Below are 20,420 nucleotides of genomic sequence, written 5' to 3'. Positions count from 1 at the left end.
TTCAAGTGCATTCATTTTTATGGGCACTAAAGGAAATGGAAACAAGGATGGTTGTAGTGTTCAACCAATTCAGATTGAGGATGGATTACCAGTTTGTTAAGAAAATATAACCACATTCTCACACAGCCCACAGTGAGTCCATGAAAAAAGACTACTCCACTTTATTTCCTTTTTTGGAGGAGCAGGTGTAGATAAAGAAAGCACCGTCCCAAGTTCTCTTTGCTTTGTTTGACATAATTGAGCTCAGGTGGATACATTCATGATGTGTACACGAGGCAGTGGTGGAGGAAACAAAGGTTTTGGCAAGGAATTCTTTTAAGAAGCTCAAGCTACAACAACAAACAAACAAGCCAACCTCATTTGCAAACCACTAGTGTTATAGTCATGAGAAGAGAAAATAAAAGGAGGCAAAAGAAAGGAAAAAATAGTTTCTGCTTTTGTATTGGCATAAAAACATCAGATGTAAGACAGTTCTAAGAAATTATGAAAAAAGATAATGTCATCAGAAGAGTTATTATCAGATAAAATATTGACTAAATATAACTTCAGCTTCGTTCTCACGAGCATATTTTCAGATCTAAATAAACTATAAGTTAAGTCAATATCCTGAACCTAGGTTTCAAAAGGACTGCAAAATCCACTGGAGCCAGTACAAAACAAAAGAAGACCATTTAAAAAGTTGGGTTTGTTTATTTGTCAGCTTCAGAAACATACCAGTGAAGAATTTTCCCTGAGTAGTAAGTTAGACAAGGGGGAAGTCCTGGGTTTCAAAGGTTTGGAAGAGGATTTCATGGTGGGCTTTCCGATTAAGGATTGAAAGCAGATAGGGGGAATGCGTCCATAGGTCTGTTCATGATTAGTTAAAACAAATCGCGTTGCTCCTTTGTCAGGAAAGAGTCTCCAGTCAGGTCCAGTGCCAGGCTAGCATATGTGGGTCAAAGTTGGTGATTCTCTAACAATGCCAGCTGGTTAGAACTTTAGTGAAATAGTTTTCATTTTGATATCTCCTAGGCAAGTGCTGCCGTAAGGGAAAACTCTTCCTTTTACACAATTATAATTAAAGAAAGCTTTCTAGTAGATTGGTCTTGGAGCAGTAATGGGATAGAGTATTGTCAAAAATGTTTATTCCCAGCTAAATTACATTGGAGAAAGTCTATTTCAAAAGCCCTTCAATCCATGAGTTACATAAACAATGACTAAAAATGACTAAAGGGGATAATCTCAAAGCAGAGTAACAGGCCTTGCTCAATCTGAATCAGAAATCAGCCATCACAAATTGATCTTTACCAATTATAGAGATAGAGACACCATATGTATACACATACATATATTTGTATACATTTGCAAAATATATATTATAGGTATATATAAATAAGGTTAATGTATTTGAAGTATAAGAGTAATAAAAGAAAAACCTAGGTACCTCTTATTCAGTTCAAGAAATCACACAGTCCACTCTTTCCATTGACCCCCCCGTTTAATCATTAACTTGCTTTACTTCATAATTTTACATACATGCGTAGATATATAAATTAAATTACTTTTAGTTTTATGACCTAAAATCAGGTTTGATTCTGCAAGCTATATTTAGTTTATAAATTTTATAACATTTCAGAAAAAAAAAAGTATCATACTATTGATAAGGTTTTAGAATCTAGGAAATAGGGTCAACAAGGCATTTTTATGAACTCAAAGAATCAAATATTTAGCATTCTAAGTGGGTAGGGGGAAAAAGAATGTAATATTTATAAAATATTATAGGGGAGGAAGAAGTGTAATATTTATAACAGCAAGCTTTATTCTTGTAGGGGAAGGAACAAAACCTTTCTCCCGCACCCTCCTAAGTTCTCTGGCTGGGGCCCTGCAAAGAGAGATCCACAAGAGAAGAACAGAAGTTTAGTAACATGTGTGTCTCCCATATACAAGGGAGCACTCGGTGAGGAGTAACTCAAAGGGGGTGGTTAGAACTTGGGCTTACTTGGCATCTTAACAAAGAACAATACATTTTTAGAGAAGTGATAAGACAAAGCAAAGGACTTTGAGTTTCCTCAAAGTGGTGGCAAATTGTGGGAACGTAAATACATGGGGAAATAATGGAAGATACGGGTGATTAGTCAGCTCTGTTGTAAAGATTCCTCGCCTGCCGTCTCTGGGCTCATCAGGGTCTAGAGTTTAGAGTTGTCCCAGGTGACTAACTTCGGTCCTTCCCGGTAGAGAGGAGACAGGACACCTTTACAAATTTAGGTCCTGCTTTTCGGCAACTGGGGGAACGCAGAGAGCTTTTCTTGTAGCTGCTTCTTCTCAGTTGCCATCAGCTCAAATTAATCCTTATGCCAGAGTGCCCTTTCAGGTGGCATATTCTGCTACTCTTCAGTATTCGATAAGAATTATAATAAAAACCAGGAGGACGTAGGATACGAAAAATAGGGTATGGACTCTGAAAACTAGAGTAATAATTCACTGTTATTATGCACACTGTTGATCTTTGACACGTGATTAAATAGCCGTCATGTACCTTTCCATGAATCTGCGTCGTAGATCGGTTTCATTTCCTTTTTTGTTAGGAGCCGCTGTTCGTTAGTAGACTCTTCAGACCCGAATAGTAAAGGATAATAATGAAGGCTCCAGGAGAAGCAGGAACCTGTGGGAGTGGATTAAAATAACTTCACCTTTACATAGGACTTTAGAAGGTGAAAAAGCAGGGCCCTGGGTAGAAAACCAAAATTACCTTCAGTCCTCTGAAGAGAGAGAAGAATTGCCAGTATCTAGAAAGGAGCAATTTGCATTTTAAGGTGTATCCAATGATCTGAGAGACAGCAACAACACATCAGGTGGATAACAGGCTTGCCGCAGGTGGAGTTTTCTTAACATCTCTATTTAGTGCTTGGATGCATCTTTCTAGTTTATTCTCCTGTCTCCTGCTCTCCCCAAGTACTGAGAACTACACAGTATCTCAACTTATCATTTCTAAGGCTAACTACACCTAATTCTTATCATGGGTTGTAGGTGTGTAGACTAACTCTAAGAAAAGCTGTATTTCCGCATCGCATTTTTTTTTGCTGTATCACAATGAAGATGTAAATTGCAAATCTCTTCACTTCTCAGATTGTGTGCGGGGTCCCCTGCCGTGACAGAAATAATACTCTTATCGTCAGAAGGTCAGAGTCTTCTTACCTATCCGGCCACGGAAAGCACAGTTCTTGCTTCCCAAAGTGGATCTTTTCCTTAAAAAGTGGTATCTTCTTTACCTCAGGGCACTCTTCTGATATTCATATATTCTAAAGCCAGCTTCATGACCCAGAAGAGAAAAATGATGATGGTTTATGCTTCTTTGAAACTATAAAAATTCACAAGAACCTAGTTTATGTCAAGTTATCTGAATTTCCCCCATTAGGTAACTGATTTATTCAATAAAAGTAGTAGAGGAATGTTTCTCAGAAACACTTACTTTTCAGAAAAACACTTTCGGAATCCCCATACAGCCCTTTAGAGCGTTTCTCTGGAGACCAGGCTCACTGCCTGTGAGGATTAATTTCATGTGTCAACTTGGCTAGGTCACGGTACCCAGATATTTGGTTAAATGTCAGTCTAGATGCTGCCATGAAGATAGTTTTTGGATGAGGTGAACCTTTAAATCAGTGGAATTTGAGTAAAGGAGACCATCCTCCAGGGTGTGAGTGGGCCTCACCCACTCAGTTAAAAGCCTTAAGAGGAAAAGACTGAGATCCCCCTGAAGAAGAGAGGCTTCTGCCAGCAGACAGCCTTCAGACCCAAGGTCAACATCAACTCTTCCCTGGGTCTCCAGCCTGCCCTGCAAATTTCAGATTTGCCAGCCCGAACAGCCTCATCAACCAATTAGTGTAAGTCAATCAATCTCCCTGAACGCACATGCGCACGCACACACCCCCCCCGCATCAAGTCTACTTTTTCTGTACAATTCTCACTGAGGTACACCCGCTCTGTACGACTGCTTTAGTGCTTTTTAAGAAACTTAGATATATAGACCAAGAGGGCCTTAATGTTACCCTCAGCTTCTCCAAACTCTGCACAGGATTCTCTTGACTCTAGGCACCAGACCTCCCTTTTCTAGAACATGTATGTTAGAAAACCGGTACAATTTTTTTTTCCCTGCCCCTTTGAGATATAAATCTCTTTAAAAGCCTCTTGGCAGTTTTACAGCCCAGCTCTTAGAATGTAAAGGGAGATAGCGTCCCTACACTCCCCAGTTCCTGTGAGATTGTAAGAGCCCAGTTTTGATATGTGCTTTGTTCTTAGTTAGAAAACAACCTCCTGTCCCAAAGATAAGAGAGAGTATACTTTTCCTCCGGGGTAACTCCATCCAACAAACACACATCGCCTGTGCTCTCCCTCTCACCCAGCCCTTATCAACCCTCCTGCCCTTGGCTTCAGTGGACTTGAGCTCAGACTGAGTTCTAGTCACCGCTTGCAGCGACTTGAGATGCACGAGAACTACAAAGGAGACCGTTTAAACATTCACCCTCTGTAGATCTGAATTGAGGTTCAGAACGTCCTAATTTTCAAGAGCGTATAAAGAATTTTACATGGCTGATGAGTGTGTAAATTGGCACAATCCCTTGAGAAAGATATGTCAATATCCGCTAAACCTGAACGCTGGAATACCCCTGATCCAGCAAATCCGCTTCTAGGTAAACACCTGATAAAAGTGGCCACTGTCAGGAAAAACTGTGAGACATTTTGAAATGCACACCCGCCTGCACAAATGATTACTGGGTTTCTGTCTAGCTTCCCCTTCCAGGTTTTCTAATTCAGTATTTTTGAGCTACTTATAACTCTGTAGGTAGTAGGAAATATATAGTACCATAAATTATTCTTCTAGAGGAATGCTAATGAATTTAATCTCGAGGAATGCAATTGATTATTGTGCCATAAATGTTGATTAGTTTAGCATTTACTTGTAAATTCATTTCAGCATTCCTGATTGCCTTTATGTGGGTGTTCGAATTCTCCTTTGAACCAATGGAACATTTTGCTGACTTGCTAATTAATTTGTGAGTTATATAAACATCGGTGGCCTGTGTTCTTTTCATATTTGTATAAAAATTATGATTTTGCCTTTTTTAAAAAATGTATTATTAACCGCCACCCAAAACAAGGGCTAGATAATTCATGGAAGAATTATTTGTTAGTATGCCTGGGTAAGAAAGGGTTAACAGTGGGTCTGTAACTGTTTACTCCTGCTCTGGGGGGACAACTCAGGCAGTTTTGTCCTCCTTTAAACATACTGATGGAATTTACTGGCTGGAAGATAAATGAGGGTCTTCTGGGACTGCCGTACACCGATTTCTTACCTAGGAAATCCTTTCAGTATGCTGCACGTGCTGTGTCTGGAGTGTACATTGTAAATAAACCTCTAGTAAGATGTGCAGGGGATGAGGGCTATCACGGCATCCCTCTGAACCCAAAAGGCATCTCGGTATAGAAAACACGGTGAGCTACGGGGCTGCATCTAGAAAGAGACAAAGTACTGATTACTGTTTTACAATGTCAGAGCATTTTATAAAAATTCTGCTGGACTCTCACCTGAAACGCTTGGAGGTGTAACTCTGTGATCACAGTATATTTGATTAACAACCCACAACCGATAAATGTGCAAGCAGTTTACAGCTCAATAAAGTTAGAGGTAAACCACAAAATATTGATAATGTAATTTATTGGCCTTTAGACAGCCAGTCTTATACATAATTTAGCAATCTTAGACATATTTAGACATTTCTTTCGTGACTAACAAAACAATCTCCCTGTTTCTCAATTGCTTTTTTTTAAACATAATATTTGTCTGTTTATTCAAGGTTTCTTTTCTCATATTTCATCAAAGTTAAGAAAGTAACATTGTACTATTATTTTACTTACCACTAAAAAAGAAAATAAGACGTATTTTGATTTCAGAGATATTAAAGTACATTTATAATAAGTGAAATATGGTATATCACTCAATTTTTTCAAAGTTTTATCCATATCATTACTATATATATTACATTTTATTCCTATAATGGGATCTTTACATGATGGTAATTTCTTTTTTTAATTGTACTATAGTTGATGTATATATAATATTAGTTTCAGGTGTACAACAGTGATTCAAAATTTTTACAGATTATACTCCATTTAAAGTTACTATAAAATATCTATATTCCCTGTGCTGTGCAATGTATCCTTGTAAGTTATTTATTTTATAGATAGTAGTTTGTACCTCTTAAGCCCCTAATCCTATCTTGGCCCTTCTCTACTACTCTCTCCCCCCTGGAAACCACTAGTTTGTTCTCTATATCTGTAAGTCTGTTTCTATTTTGTTATTTTCAGATTCCACATATAAGCGATAACAGAAGTATTTGTCTTTCTCTGTCTGACTTATTTCACTAAGCATAATACACTCCTGGTCCAGCCATGTTATTGCAAATGCTAGAATTTTATTCTTTTTCTAGGCTAAGTGATATGCACACACACAGACACACACACACACAAACACCACCTCTTCTTTATCCATTCATCTGTTAATGGACACTTAGCTTGCTTCCATATCTTGTTAATTGTAAATAAAACTTCTGCACACATTGGGATGCATGTATCTTTTCAAATTACTGTTTTTTTTTTTTTTTTTCTGGATATATACCCAGGAGTGGAATTGCTGGATCATATGGTAGTTCTATTTGTAGTTTTTTGAGGAACCTTCATATTGTTTTCCATATCGGCTACACCAACTTACATTCCCCCCAACAGTGTACAAGGGTTCCCTTTCCCCACACCCTCTCTTTTATTATTTGTAGACTTTTTGATGATAGCCATCCTGACAGGTGAGAGGTGATACCTCGTGGTTTTCGTGGTTTTGAGTCACATTTCTCTAATATTAGCAATTTGTGCATCTTTTCATCTGCCTGTTAGCCAACTGTATGTCTTCTTTGGAAAAATGTCTACCCAGGTCTTCTGCCCATTTTTTAACTGAGTCCAAAAAAATATGGCCACGATTTATGTCAGAGTGTTCTGTCTATATTTTCCTCTATATTTATGTCATAGTGTTCTGTCTATATTTATAGTATCTGCTCTTACATTTAGGTCTTTAATCCATTTTGAGTTTATTTTTATATATCGTATTGGAGAACGTTCTAATTTCATTTTACATGTAGCTGTCCAGTTTTCCCAGCACCACTTATTAAAGAGATTGTCTTTTCTCCACTGTATATTCTTGCCTCCTTTGTCATAGATTAATTGACCATAGGTGTGTGGGTTTATTTCTGGGCTTTCTATCCTGTTCCATTGATGTATGTGTCTGTTTTTGTGCCAGTACCATACAGCTGTGATTACTGTAGGTTTGTACTATAGTCTGAAGTCAAGGAAACTGATTCTTCCAGCTCCGTTCTTCTTTCTCACAATTGCTTTGGCTATTTGGGGTCTTTTGTGTCTCCATACAAATTTTTAAGATTTCTTGATCTAGTTCTGTGAAAAATTGCCATTGGTAATTTGATAGAGATTGCACTGAATCTGTAGATTGCTTTGGGTAGTATAGTCATTTTCACAATGTTGATTCTTCCAATCCAAGGACAAGGTGTAGGTCTCCATCTGTTTGTGTCATCTTTGATTTCTTTCATCAGTGTCTTATAGTTTTCTGAGTACAGGTCTTTTGCCTCCTTATGTAGGTTTATTCCTAGGTATTTTATTCTTTTTGATGTGATGGTAAATGGGAGTGTTTCCTTAATTTCTCTTTCTGATCTTTCATTGTTAGTATGTAGAAATGCAACAGATTTTTGTGCATTAATTTTGTATCCTGCTACTTTACCAAATTCATTGATGAGCTCTAGTAGTTTTCTGGTAGCATCTTTAGGATTCTCTATGTATAGTATCATGTCATCTGCAAACAGTGACAGTTTTACTTCTTCTTTTCCAATTTGGATTCCTTTTATTCTTTCTTCTGCTCTGATTGCTGTAGCTAGGACTTCCAAAACTATGTTGAATAAAAGTGGCAAGAGTGAGCATCCTTGTCTTGTTCCTGATCTTAGAGGGAATGCTTTCAACTTTTCACCACTGACCATGATTTTAACTGTAGGTTTGTAATATATGGCCTTTATTATGTTGAGGTGTGTTCCCTCGATGTCCACTTTCTAGAGTTTTTATCAAAAATGGATGTTGAATTTTGTCAAAAGCTTTTTCTGCATCTACTGAGATGATCGTATGGTTTTTACTTTTCAGTTTGTTAATGTGGTGTATCACATTGATTGGTTTGTGGATACTGAAAAATCCTTGCATCCCTGGGATAAATCCCATTTGATCATACTGTTGGATTCAGTTTGCTAGTATTTTGTTGAGGATTTTTGCCTCTATGTTCATCAGTGATACTGGCCTGTAATTTTCTTTTTTGTGATATCTTTGGTGTTGGTAGCAGGGTCCTGGTGGCCTCACTGAATGAGTTCGAAAGTGTTCCTTCCTCTGAAATTTTTTGGAAGAATTTCAGAAGGATAGGTGTTAACTTTTCTCTAAATGTTTGTTAGAACTCACCTGTGAAGCTGCCTGGTCCTGGACTTCTGTTTGTTGGGAGTTTTTAAACTACTGATCCAATTTCAGTACCAGCAATTGGTCTATTCATATTTTCTATTTCTTCCTGGTTCAGTCTTGGGAGGTTGTACCTTTCTAAGAATTTGTCTATTTCTTCTAGGTTGTCCATTTTATTGCCATATAGTTGCTCAAAAACTTTTATTCTAAATTGATCTAAGAAAATAAAAATTTGTTCAAAATAATAATAGCAACAACATATTTGATTATGTATTCTTATATACGTATATGCTTATGTATATGAATGAAATGAATGCCAGCAATAACACAAAGGAAAGGGAGAAAGAATTAGGATTATTTTGTCATTATAAGGTACTCGCACTACTCATGAAGTTCATAGTGTTATTTGAACGTGGAATTGGATTTTTGTAAATGTATATTGGAAGCTCTAGGGCAACCTCTAAAAAAATAAAAAGTAGTATAACTGAGAAAATGGAATTATATAAAATGCTCAGTTGAAACCATATAAAAAGGAAAAAGGATGGAAGCCAAAAATAGGAACACAGTACAGGACAACAAATAGAAAACAATAACAAATATGGTAGAGGTTATCCAACTATCTCATAATCGCTTTAAATGTCAACGGTCTAAATACATTCATCAAGAGACACATTGTCAAAGTGGATCAAAAAACAAGACTCAACTATATGTTGTCTGTAACCTGTTTTAAATATACATTAGATTAGATATAGATTAAAAGTAAATGAATGGAGAAAGATATATCATAAGAATCAAAAGAAAGCAGGAATAATTATATTAATTTCAGAGTAGACTTTAAAGCAAGGAAAGTGATCAGGGATGAAGAGTGGCATTCCATGATAAAGAAGACATAACAATCCTTAATGTTTATGTGCCCACAACAGAAAATCAAACTACATGAGGCAAAAACTGATAGAACTACAAGGAGCAATAGATGAATCCACTGTTAGAGGTGGAGACTTCAGCATCCCTGTAGCAGAAATGGACAGATCCAGCAGGCAGAAAATTAATAAGGACATACTAAACTCAACACACCATCAATCAAATGGATATAATGTAGCCTACAGACAGCTTCATCCATCAACAGTAGACATCACATTCTTCTCGAGCTCACAGCAGCATTCACAAGACAGACCACATTCTGGGCCATAACACTCCTTAACAACTTTGAAAGAAGCCATACAATGTCTGCTCTCTGACTATGATGGAATTAAACTAGGAATCAGTAACAGATAGACAGCTGAAAAAATCTCCAAACACTTGGAGATTAAAAAAGATACTTCTCGGGCTTCCCTGGTGGCACAGTGTTTAAGAATCTGCCTGCCAATGCAGGGGACACAGGTTCGAGCCCTGGTCAGGGAAGATCCCACATGCTGCGGAGCAACTAAGCCCGTGCACAACTACTGACCCTGCATGCCACAACTACTGAAGCCTGTGCTCCGCAACGAGAAGCCATTGCAATGAGAAGCCCGTGCCCCGCAAGGAAGAGTAGCCCCTGCTCTCTCCAACTAGAGAAAGCCCACGCCCAGCAACGAAGACCTAGTGCAGCCAAAAATAAAATTTAAAAATTTATTAAAAAAAAAAACGGTACTTCTCAACACATGGGTCAAAGTAGAAATCACAAGAGAAATTAAAATTGAACTAAATGAAAAAGAAAATACAACTTATAAAAATGTGTGGGATGCAGTGATAGCAGTGCTTAGAGGGAATTTGGGTCTTTCTGTTCATAGGGCAGCAGCCATACCTGCAGTTGTTCTTCTGCCAGATCCTCTTTCAGTTCCTCTGATTTGGGGGCTCGAAGCCTGTTTAGCTCAGAGGGCACCAGCTTCTCCTGAAAGACACCCGCATCATCAAGGCTGAAGACAATGCAAACATACGCAGGTTCCAATCTAGTCTCATAGGTTCCAGCTCATGTTTGTGGGTTCCATTTTGTCCATCATCACCCCATCTTACGTTCAGCTTCCCTCTTTAACTCCCTGCCCTGTTGACTTAACATCTAGCATCAGATACAAAGACAACAGCCTTTTAAAGACACTGCTTGACCAGCTCCCACAACTGCATAAGGTCAAATTCCTATGACTGATGGATAGATAACCTAGAGATTAAGTTCATGCTTAATGATGAATGACTGGCTATTTCCTTCTAACTTCAGGAACAATACAAGATGTTCATTCTTATCATTTCTATTCAGTGTTATTCTGGAGCTTCTAGCCAAGGAACTAATGGCTAGATAAAGAAATAAAATGCATACTGTTAAAAATGAAGAAATAAAATTGTCTTTACACACGGTATGATCATCTATGTAGAACTTTCTAAAGAATTTTCATAAAAAGCTACTGAAAAAAAGTGAGTTTAGCAAGTATACAGGATGTAAACCCAACAGGAAAGAGTACATTAAGTATACATGACTACTCTTTTGAACTCTAGAAAAGAGAGATCTAATATGTCCTGACAGCAGATTAGTGGTATTTGGAAAGGGTCTCAAGGGAACCTCTTGAGGTGACGAAATGTTCTGTATCTTGAGATGTTGGTACTTATATTAGTGTATACATATTTTAATTCATGAAAATCTGTACTTGAAAGGGATGTATTTGCTTATGTAAATTATACCCCAATGCATTTCAGAAAAATTTTAAAAATCATCAACACATATCTAAATCCAATTTTAAGACTTGATAATCCCCAACCACGATAACCACATTCAAGAATATCCACTCACACTTACACAGAGATTCCTTTTAAGTTTAGTGATTTAATTGACATGAGCTTAACTAAGTCATTTGATGTCTCTGGACAAAGAGCTACATGTGAAAAAGGAGAATTTTAACTCTTTGATATCCATGTATCTTGGGATCTCATCTAGGAATAACAGAATCTACAGGCCTGTTGAATAGAACTTTCTGTGATGATCTAAATGTTCTTGTATCTATCCTGTCCAATGTAACAGCCACAGGCTACACGTGGCTATTGCACATTGAAAGATGGCTACTGAACTAAAATACTGAATATTTAGCATTATTTAGTTTTAATGAATAGATACTTAAATAGATATGCGTTGCGAGAGGCCCCTATATTGACAGCCTAAAATAAAGGCCTTTTCCCCTGAATCTACTATTCAATGAGTCAAGCAATAAAAAAAGTCATCTCTTTTTTTTTTTTTTTTTTTTGCGGGACGCGGGCCTCTCACTGTTGTGGCCTCTCCCGTTGCGGAGCACAGGCTCCGGACGCGCAGGCTCAGCGGCCATGGCTCACCGGCCCAGCCGCTCCACGGCATGTGGGATCTTCCTGGACCGGGACACGAACCCGCGTCCCCTGCATCGGCAGGCGGACTCCCAACCACTGCGCCACCAGGGAAGCCCAAAAGTCATCTCTTAAAATAAGTAACCCCGAAGTTTTATTATAGGAAGCTGGAGTTAAAAGTCTGATACATTGTAAATTACAGAAGACACAACGCAACTGCAGAGAGAGACTGCAAATATATTCACTATAAATAAGCTTTTTAATTGGTATACAACCTGCTGGTTGGATCAATTTCACCAAGGGTAGCCTGTGAAAGAAGAACTGCTTGGATACATCTGAAATGGTGATCACTGCAAGTAAACAAGAATGATGGTATGAAAATATTCTCAAAGAAACAAAATATAAAATGACTGGAACTGGGAGGACACCATGCATCGAGCTTAGCGGCAGATTTCTGACAGTTCTGCTGAACCTGCTCATTCCTAGAAGTTGGCTCATTAAGATATTTCCCCCCATAAATTTGCTCCTTTCATGAAACGTTTTAAGCTGTGCCTAGTATTCTTAAAAGTAATTGCTTTCTCTGATTTGTTTTACTTAGTATGATAATCTCTAGGTCCATCCATGTTGCTGCAAATGGCATTATTTCATTCTTTTTTATGCCTGAGTAATATTACATTGTGTGTGTGTGTGTGTGTGTGTATGTATCACATCTTCTTTATCCATTCATTTTGAGATTGCTTCCGCAGCTACGAATATTGGGGTGAATATATCTTTTTGAATTAGACTTCCTGTCTTTTCCAGATATATGCCCAGGAGTAGCACTGCTGGATCATATGGTAGCTTGTATTTTTAGATTTTTAAGGAACCTCCGTACTGTTTTGCATAGTGGCTGCACCAGTTTACATTCTCACCAACAGTGTAGGAGGGTTCCCTTTTCTCCACACTCTCTCCAGCATTTTATTATTCATAGACTTTTTGATGATAGCCAATCTGATCTGGGTGAACTGATACCTCATTGTGGTTTTTGATTTGCATTTCTCTAACAGCGATGTTGAGCATCTTTTCACGTACCTGTTGGCCATCTGTATATCTTCTTTGAAGAAATGTCTATTTAGGTTTACTGCCCATTATTTGATTGGGTTGTTTGTTTTTTCGTTATTGTATATTTTGGAAATTAACCCCTTGTTGGTTGCATCATTTGCACATATTTTTCTCCCATTCCATAGGTTGTCTTTTCGTTTTGTTGATGGTTTCCTTTGCTGTGCAGACGCTTCTGATTAGGTCCCATCTGTTTATCTTTGTTTTTATTCCTTTTATGTGGAATCTAAAAAATAATACAAATGAGTTTATTTACAAAACAGAAAGAGACTCACAGACATAAAAAACAAACTTATGGTTGCCGAAGGGGAAAGGGGGGTGGGGGGAGGGGGGTAAATTGGGAGTTTCGGATTAACATATACACACTACTATATATAAAATAGATAAGTAACAAGGATTTACTCTTAACACACGGAATATTGAATTTCTTGTAATAACCTATAATGGAAAATCTGAAAAAATATATATAACTGAATCACTTTGCTGTACACCTGAAACTAACACAATATTGTAAATCAACTATACTTCAATTTCAAAGAAAAGGAACTGCTAATTTTCAAATAGACATTCCTATCAGAAACAATACTGGAAAATAGTATTCTGCTTTTTCTTAAAGTGTGAAATCAAGACCTCAAAATACAAATAATCACTTGACCTACCTTTAATACACCTATAAGTCTTCACTTTGTAGAGAAAACAGTGATAATAAAGGAGTCTCTGGAATAACCTGCAATGTTTTACTCTCATTTATGATCTAAGACATGTCTGCCATGTACACAGAGGGCAAGTTGCAGTTAAATTTTTATCACTTACCTAAGTCTGGATTCAAAGGATTTGTTACTATAGAGGAAAACAAAGGTTCTCTCAAGAAACTATACTTAGCTATATATGTTAATATGGTCCAAGGAACACAATTTCATTGTGGATTACAGTATTCATCTTAGTACTCATTCAAATGTGATTGCTCTAATTTACGTTGCTGACCCTGTTTTCCTAAGTTTCTAGCAGCCCTTACATGTTTCTTCATATATTTAGGCAAAATGGACTCCAATATAATAATCTTGTAAGTATTTTGTCGTTGAAAATTGTATCTTATTCTTTGTACTCATATGAGTTATGTAGTATTTGTGACTTTATAGATGAAAGGATTCTATGCATAGTTAATTGGCTGAAGTTTCCTATTGAGTGAAATGTACAACAGAAGAGACACTGAACAAAAGATCCCGGGCCACAGGGATTTCTCCTAATTTCTGATTGATTGACTACATGCTTGGTCGAGTCAGTTGATCTCTCTCATTTTAATATGCAAAAGCGGGAAAAAAGACATTAAATTATTTATATCATCCCATTAAAAAAACCCAGGTGATTTCTATAAATACATATTCTTATATGTATACATATATATTCTTATGAGAATATATCTCTCTTATATATGAGATAAAAAATATAAATGGTTAAAGGGAACATATTAGTACAAAGATAAAAACTAAAGGCAAGGCTGGGTCAGTTAACCCTTAAAAAGGTTTTTAGTTCCAATATTCTATGATTCTATATTTGCAAATGAGTGTATAATTTATTTTACTTGAGTTTTGTCGGCTCTCTGTTTCCATGCTTTTCCATGTTTTTTGCGTTTAGCAACCAGATAAATATGTTGTAAAAATGTGTGTTTCGAAGACATTGTATTCTGAATTTATTTAAAGCAAAATATATTTTACAAGAATTGCTTTCAGAACTTGAAAGTGAAATAAAAGTGCAATACTTAGGAATTTACTTTGTATCTTTGACTATTACGTTCATTCCGCACTAGTTATAAATTTATAGGCACATTTCAGTTCTGTATTTGATTAATATGCATTTTACTGAGGCTCTGTTGCTTCAAATTATCCTCTATTGTGGTAAAAATTATTCTTTTAAATCAGATTTTAAAAATCAGCTCACTATCCCCCTTATTTTCCAGTCTTCTTCCTTTGTTATATTGACTATTCACTTTAGGTATATTTTTCTAAATATGTTTTAGTAAACAACAACAAAAAAGTTCATATAACTACTACTTGTTGGTTTTATGCTTTATTGTTTTTATTCGGAGGAAATAGATTCATTAACGTTCTCTATGTTTTTATGAGCCCCTCTTATAACATTACATTAGAATGGGGGTGATAAAAATAGGACTCATCCCTTATGCGTTTCTTGTTATGACGGTGGCTGCCTGAACTGTGTGCTGCCAATAAGATCATTCTGCATATCTGAAAAGAGGGACATTATCAATTTTGCCGTGTCTGCTCTGGACGCTGGGCAGGTAAGCTTTAGCTTTTATATTACTCTGTATTTTCTCCCTCTGCTTTAGTAGTCCAGTAAGACCGTGCTATCTGCTCCATGGTGTTTTCTGTATTGATATTATTTTGTTTGTTTAGATTATATATTCCATGATTAAACAATGAGATCAATTATGCACTTTCATGAATTTTTAAGATTTTTATTAAAAAATATAGGAAGTAGAAATACCTAAACCGTTCCAAGTTATCCTCTTTCAATAATGATAAAATGTATAATGTATGTATGTATATGTATGTATGTATATATATATATATATATATATATATATATATAAAATCCAATTTGGCACTGGCTGGTAAGGTTTTACTTTCTTGGGCTGACACAGCATACAATTCAATGCTAGCGACCAACTGCAGTCTCCTCCTTGCTAGGCATCGTACCAAGTGATTAACATGTAAAACCTATAACATTTAACTCTCAAAGAAGCATTTTAGAGATTCTGGAAAAAGAGATAGCTACACAGAGATTAATTACCTTGCCCAAACCATAGCTGCAGAAAGGCAAGGAGCACACGAGTACATACACACACACACCCCCCACCCAGCCCAAAGATCCAGCTACTTGTACTCTTGGTAATTATCCTATGACTTTCCCTTACCATCTCTACTGTAGCACAACTAAGAGTAATTATAAAATAAATTTAGAAATTTAGCCTTGGGAGTTTTGAACCAGTAGATTGCCATGACTGGGAGAAATCAATCTTGTTTGGGAAAGTAGAGTAGATTGCAAAATAGCTGTTAGAAAACAGAAACCAGAGTTTCCAAAAGAGGTATGAGTTTTTACAGTGATGAAAATGTGCTGCAGTTATAAAATGATTTTGACAATACAAATATCAGATTAAAAGCAGTTAAGTCTACCGAAATGCAGAGAATCTATGGATTTTTCCATCTTTTTTTCTTTTAGCTAAGTAAAGAGTAAATTAGAACTTGGTTGAGGTAATTTTAGGTAAGTTCTACAGATATTTTATGTCTTGTTCACAAAACAGGAGGTTCTATAGGATCCTCTCAGAGATGTTGATGTACGGATTATTCAGTGAGTTTCAGTGTTTTGTCTAAGGATCAAACCTTCTATTAGGTAAAAGACAAAACAAAATATGACTTTTGTCTGTAAACCATGAGCTAAATAAAGTAGGGCAAGCTTCCTTTATCTCCAGCCTAACCTCCATTCCAGGGCCGCCCCACAGAATCTCAGGGCTCATAACATGCTTTGAAAACCACCACCCTCTCTCCTGGCCCTCTTGATTGATAAGAAAGTAGTCATCCAAAGAGGTTAATGACATATCGGGGTTTGTAAAACTAGGTGTGGCTGCCGAGCCAGGGCTAGAACTTACGCAGTGTCCCCACTGGGGATGGCCCTGGGGTACATAGACGGGAAATTGTAGAAATTCCAGAGATTACTAAAGAAAGAGGAAGAAGAATTAAAATACAGTAAGAATAAGTCTCAAAAAAAGCCCGGTTCTTGTATAGAAAGCCTTAGAATTCTACTAAGATAACTAAGGTACACAGATAAAAGAGATTCTGATGGACTGGAAAGATATCTCTTTTTCCTGCAAAGGTATATCAAACTATGTCATCTCAAGCCAGACCATGCTGCAGAGCAGTACATATTTTCATACTGATTGTTTAATAGGTACATGGCGCGCATAAAAACACCTGCAAAGATGCATACCAAATATTAATGGCAATTATAGTTAAGAATTAAAACTGGAATCAGGGATATTGTGGAAGATTTGTGAACTAATGCACTCCATGCCCTGCTTGATTTTTTACAACTATAACATAGAATTGTAAGCTAAAAACAGTATATAGTTAAAGCAACACCAGAAGATGGGTAAGCTCAAATATAACCAATAGTACCTTTTTCCTCTTGTTTTCTCTTTTTCTTCCTGTTTAGATTGACTTCATTGATGACCTGGAAGCTGATTTTGTTTTTCTGATAAGAATGATGGACAGTTAAAAAACAAAAAAAGGACATGAGACTTGCAAATTAATGCTGATAGAATGTGAACAACACCTCTGCAGAGCAAAGATGAAATCATTCCTCTAAGTCCCCCATTTATTTTGCAATCACATGATCAGCTGCTTTCAACACACTCTGTGTGTTTCTCTCAAAAAGAAACAGGCAGGCATTTTGGCAATGCTAACCTACTGGAGACAATTTAGGCAACTCATCTTGGAAAGACTTGCCGAGTAGAATTTCATCCCTGTGTGTTCAAGTGTGTGGGAGCGGGGAGGTATTTTTTCTCTTTGTATCATTGTATGTTAAATAGTTTCAATCCTTAGCGTTGCATTTCTTTCTTCCTCCCCCATTTTGTTCCTTGGCCTTCAGTGTGGTAAGCGGAATGAAGACCTCCCAAAGCCACCTTAAATTCCCTTTTGACTTGAAAGGTAACACGTTCACAGGATCTGGGAGTTAAATCGCACGTGGCATCAAGATGGCGAGCCAGCTGATTTTATAATGTAGAGATTATTCTGGATTATCCTGGTGGACACAATGTAAATAACAAGGGGTGTCCTTAAATTGCAAGATGGAGCCTGAAGGCAGGTTAAGAGGAAAGCAGTGTGATGTGACGAGGACTCTACCTACCGTTGCTGGCTTTGGAGGTGAGGGGAAGGGGCCATGAACCAAGGAATGTGGGTGGTTTCTAACCTGGAAAACAGAAGGAAATGGACTCTCCCCTCGAGCCTCCGGAAGGAAGGAACCCAACCCTGCCAATACGGTGATTTCATCTCCATGGAGACCCATTTCAGGTTTCTGACCTCCACAAACCAGACAATACATTTATACTGTTGTAAGCCACCCGTTTCGGGGGTAACTTGTTATGACAGATGGAAAACAGCCTGCCCGTCTCCTCATTGAATCTTCCCCGCACATCCCAGCCGACCAGGCTGGTTTGGGTGCCTCCTTTGAGGTCTCACAGCCCCACCACCCTGGCTTGGTTTCTCCCAGGGCAGTGGTCAAACAGGAGTCTGAGGATAAATCCTCGCTTGTCAGAGCCTCCATCCTCTAATCTCCTGAATCTCTGAGATTACTGCACCCCTAGTTCAGGGTTGCTGTAAAAATGCACTGAATGTGACTACTGGTTACTATGTGCAAACAGTCATTCTTACTAATATAATTTTACTACAAGGCACAGATATAGGGTATCTACTGAGAGTACTCTAGGAGCTAATATGTGTCTACATAACCTAAGTGGCAATGATATTCCAAATAGGCTGTTAAATCAGGGAAGATAATTATGATGTATGTCATATGCCCAAATAAAACTTTCCTGGTGACAAAAATAGTAGCACTATCCACTCTGATTGTGAAATCTATTTAACTTTTCTTTGAAAAGCGAACACATGAAAAATTTTGCCTGGTACCTACTTGAAAATTAAAACAAAACCCAACGTAACCATAAAGATTATAAACTTGCCAGATTGGTTTCTTCAGAGAGACATTCAAGCAAACATTGAATATGCATTCTCATAAGACAAACTCACAGAAGGAGACTCCAAATGCCGGAGTGAAGGTTGTCTCAGTTCACTGCATGTGAACAGAAAAGAACTGTTATAATATTCATAAGCCAACGTTACACAGAAGAGGAGATTTTTTTTCCCAAAAAAGCAGAGCACAGCATTTTATAATGCATCAAAGTATTCATATAGAATGTATTCATATTCAATAGCCTAGTTGTATTTTATGATTAAGATAATATAAGACTTTGTATGAATGACATTCTTGACTTATTTGAAGAAAATAAACGTTTAATGGCATGAAGGCATACAATATAAGGACACATTTTTTAAAAACAGCTTTTTCTTGGAGATTTCAAATTTAATGTTATAAAAAAAATCTATGCTGGTAAGAAATTCCAAATTTTACCTTAAATTTGGCGATTTAATGTCAGTTGTCTGTCTGCTTTCATCTCCCCACTTCTTTCAAGAGGGAAAAGGAAACACTGTATCTGTAATTGCATCATAATCATTAAAACATCCTGAAGGGAATGGACGAGGATGTTCTGAGTCCTTCTACAGTCTAGATATTTTCAGCCCCTACAGAGACGAATTATAGGACGAACTATCACAAAGAAGGCAACTTTCAAAGTTTACGTAACAGCTATAGAAACCAGAACAGTTTCAGCTAAAAAAAAAAAAAAAAAAATGCCCCAAACATTCCACTGAACTATGTCTACCCTCCTGAAGGTGTACACGAATGCCTAGCCGTATCTGCCTCCATGGCTGTGGCTGTTTCTGTCTATATCTACGAAATTTAGTTTTTTGCCTTATAAAGGGAAACTGATTCCTACTTGATTGTTCATATTTAATTTGAAATTTGGGCCTCTTCATGGAAATAAAGTATCTATTAAAATAGTGAAAATATTAAGCAAAAGGTGTAGAAAATGCCTTTAAATTTACTGACACTGATAGTGTCTCTGAACATGCAGAATTTATTAATAATTTATATAAAAAGAAAACACCAGAAAGTCTAAACAGTAGGGATGTGAGTAAATATGTAGGCTGTAGTAAGATTCCATGTTAACTCAGATTTAAAAGGTCTTCCACCCTTTCAGAAGAGCATAAAATATGGCTGCTTACTATTGCTGATAATTGAAAATATAGACTAACAGACAAGTAATTCCTGATGCTCACTTAGCCAGTGGCTTACTTACTGTCTCAGAAACTTTCACAGAGGTGAAGCCAAAGCACAAAAGGGTCTGAGGTAACTTCTACCTGCCTTATTCCTCGTCATTCTTTGATTTGAAACCCAAAGTTCAGTGTGACGGTTTATAGGAAAAGTGTGGCTAAGCAAATATTCTGCACAATAGCAATGAAGAAACATCAGTCTCCGGAAAACCCAAAGGCGGTGTGATATTTTCCACAATGATTATAGAACACGTTGTCAGGAAGACACAACCCACTGAAAGCTTTTCTTAGTTACAAGCTGATTAATAACATTTAGAACTTGAGGCAACATGTAAGCAGTGATTTGTAAACCGCCACCCGTGGACGGAGACGTCGTAAGTCATCATTTGGGGTGCTATTCATGGTGAGCCATGAAATTGCACTGGAGACACTTCAAAAAGCCAACACAGGGGCTTCCCTGGTGGCGCAGTGGTTGAGAGTCCGCCTGCCGATGCAGGGGACATGGGTTCGTGCCCCGGTCTGGGAAGATCCCACATGCCGCGGAGCAGCTGGCCCCTG

General features: G+C 37.3%; 1 long non-coding RNA gene across 1 annotated transcript; it reads right to left on the bottom strand.

The window, feature by feature from the left end:
* Positions 1 to 8,671: 8,671 nt before the first annotated feature.
* Positions 8,672 to 13,108, bottom strand: LOC141277223 (uncharacterized). The gene is made up of 4 exons (XR_012328269.1): positions 12,874 to 13,108; positions 12,078 to 12,152; positions 10,307 to 10,393; positions 8,672 to 8,739 (listed from the first exon to the last, which is right to left on the bottom strand). It is a non-coding gene; the product is annotated as an uncharacterized lncRNA (long non-coding RNA).
* Positions 13,109 to 20,420: the final 7,312 nt, after the last annotated feature.

This window comes from Tursiops truncatus, chromosome 19, assembly GCF_011762595.2.
Source record: "Tursiops truncatus isolate mTurTru1 chromosome 19, mTurTru1.mat.Y, whole genome shotgun sequence".
Lineage (NCBI taxonomy): Eukaryota > Metazoa > Chordata > Mammalia > Artiodactyla > Delphinidae > Tursiops > Tursiops truncatus.
This window is presented reverse-complemented; position numbering and strand designations above follow the sequence as displayed.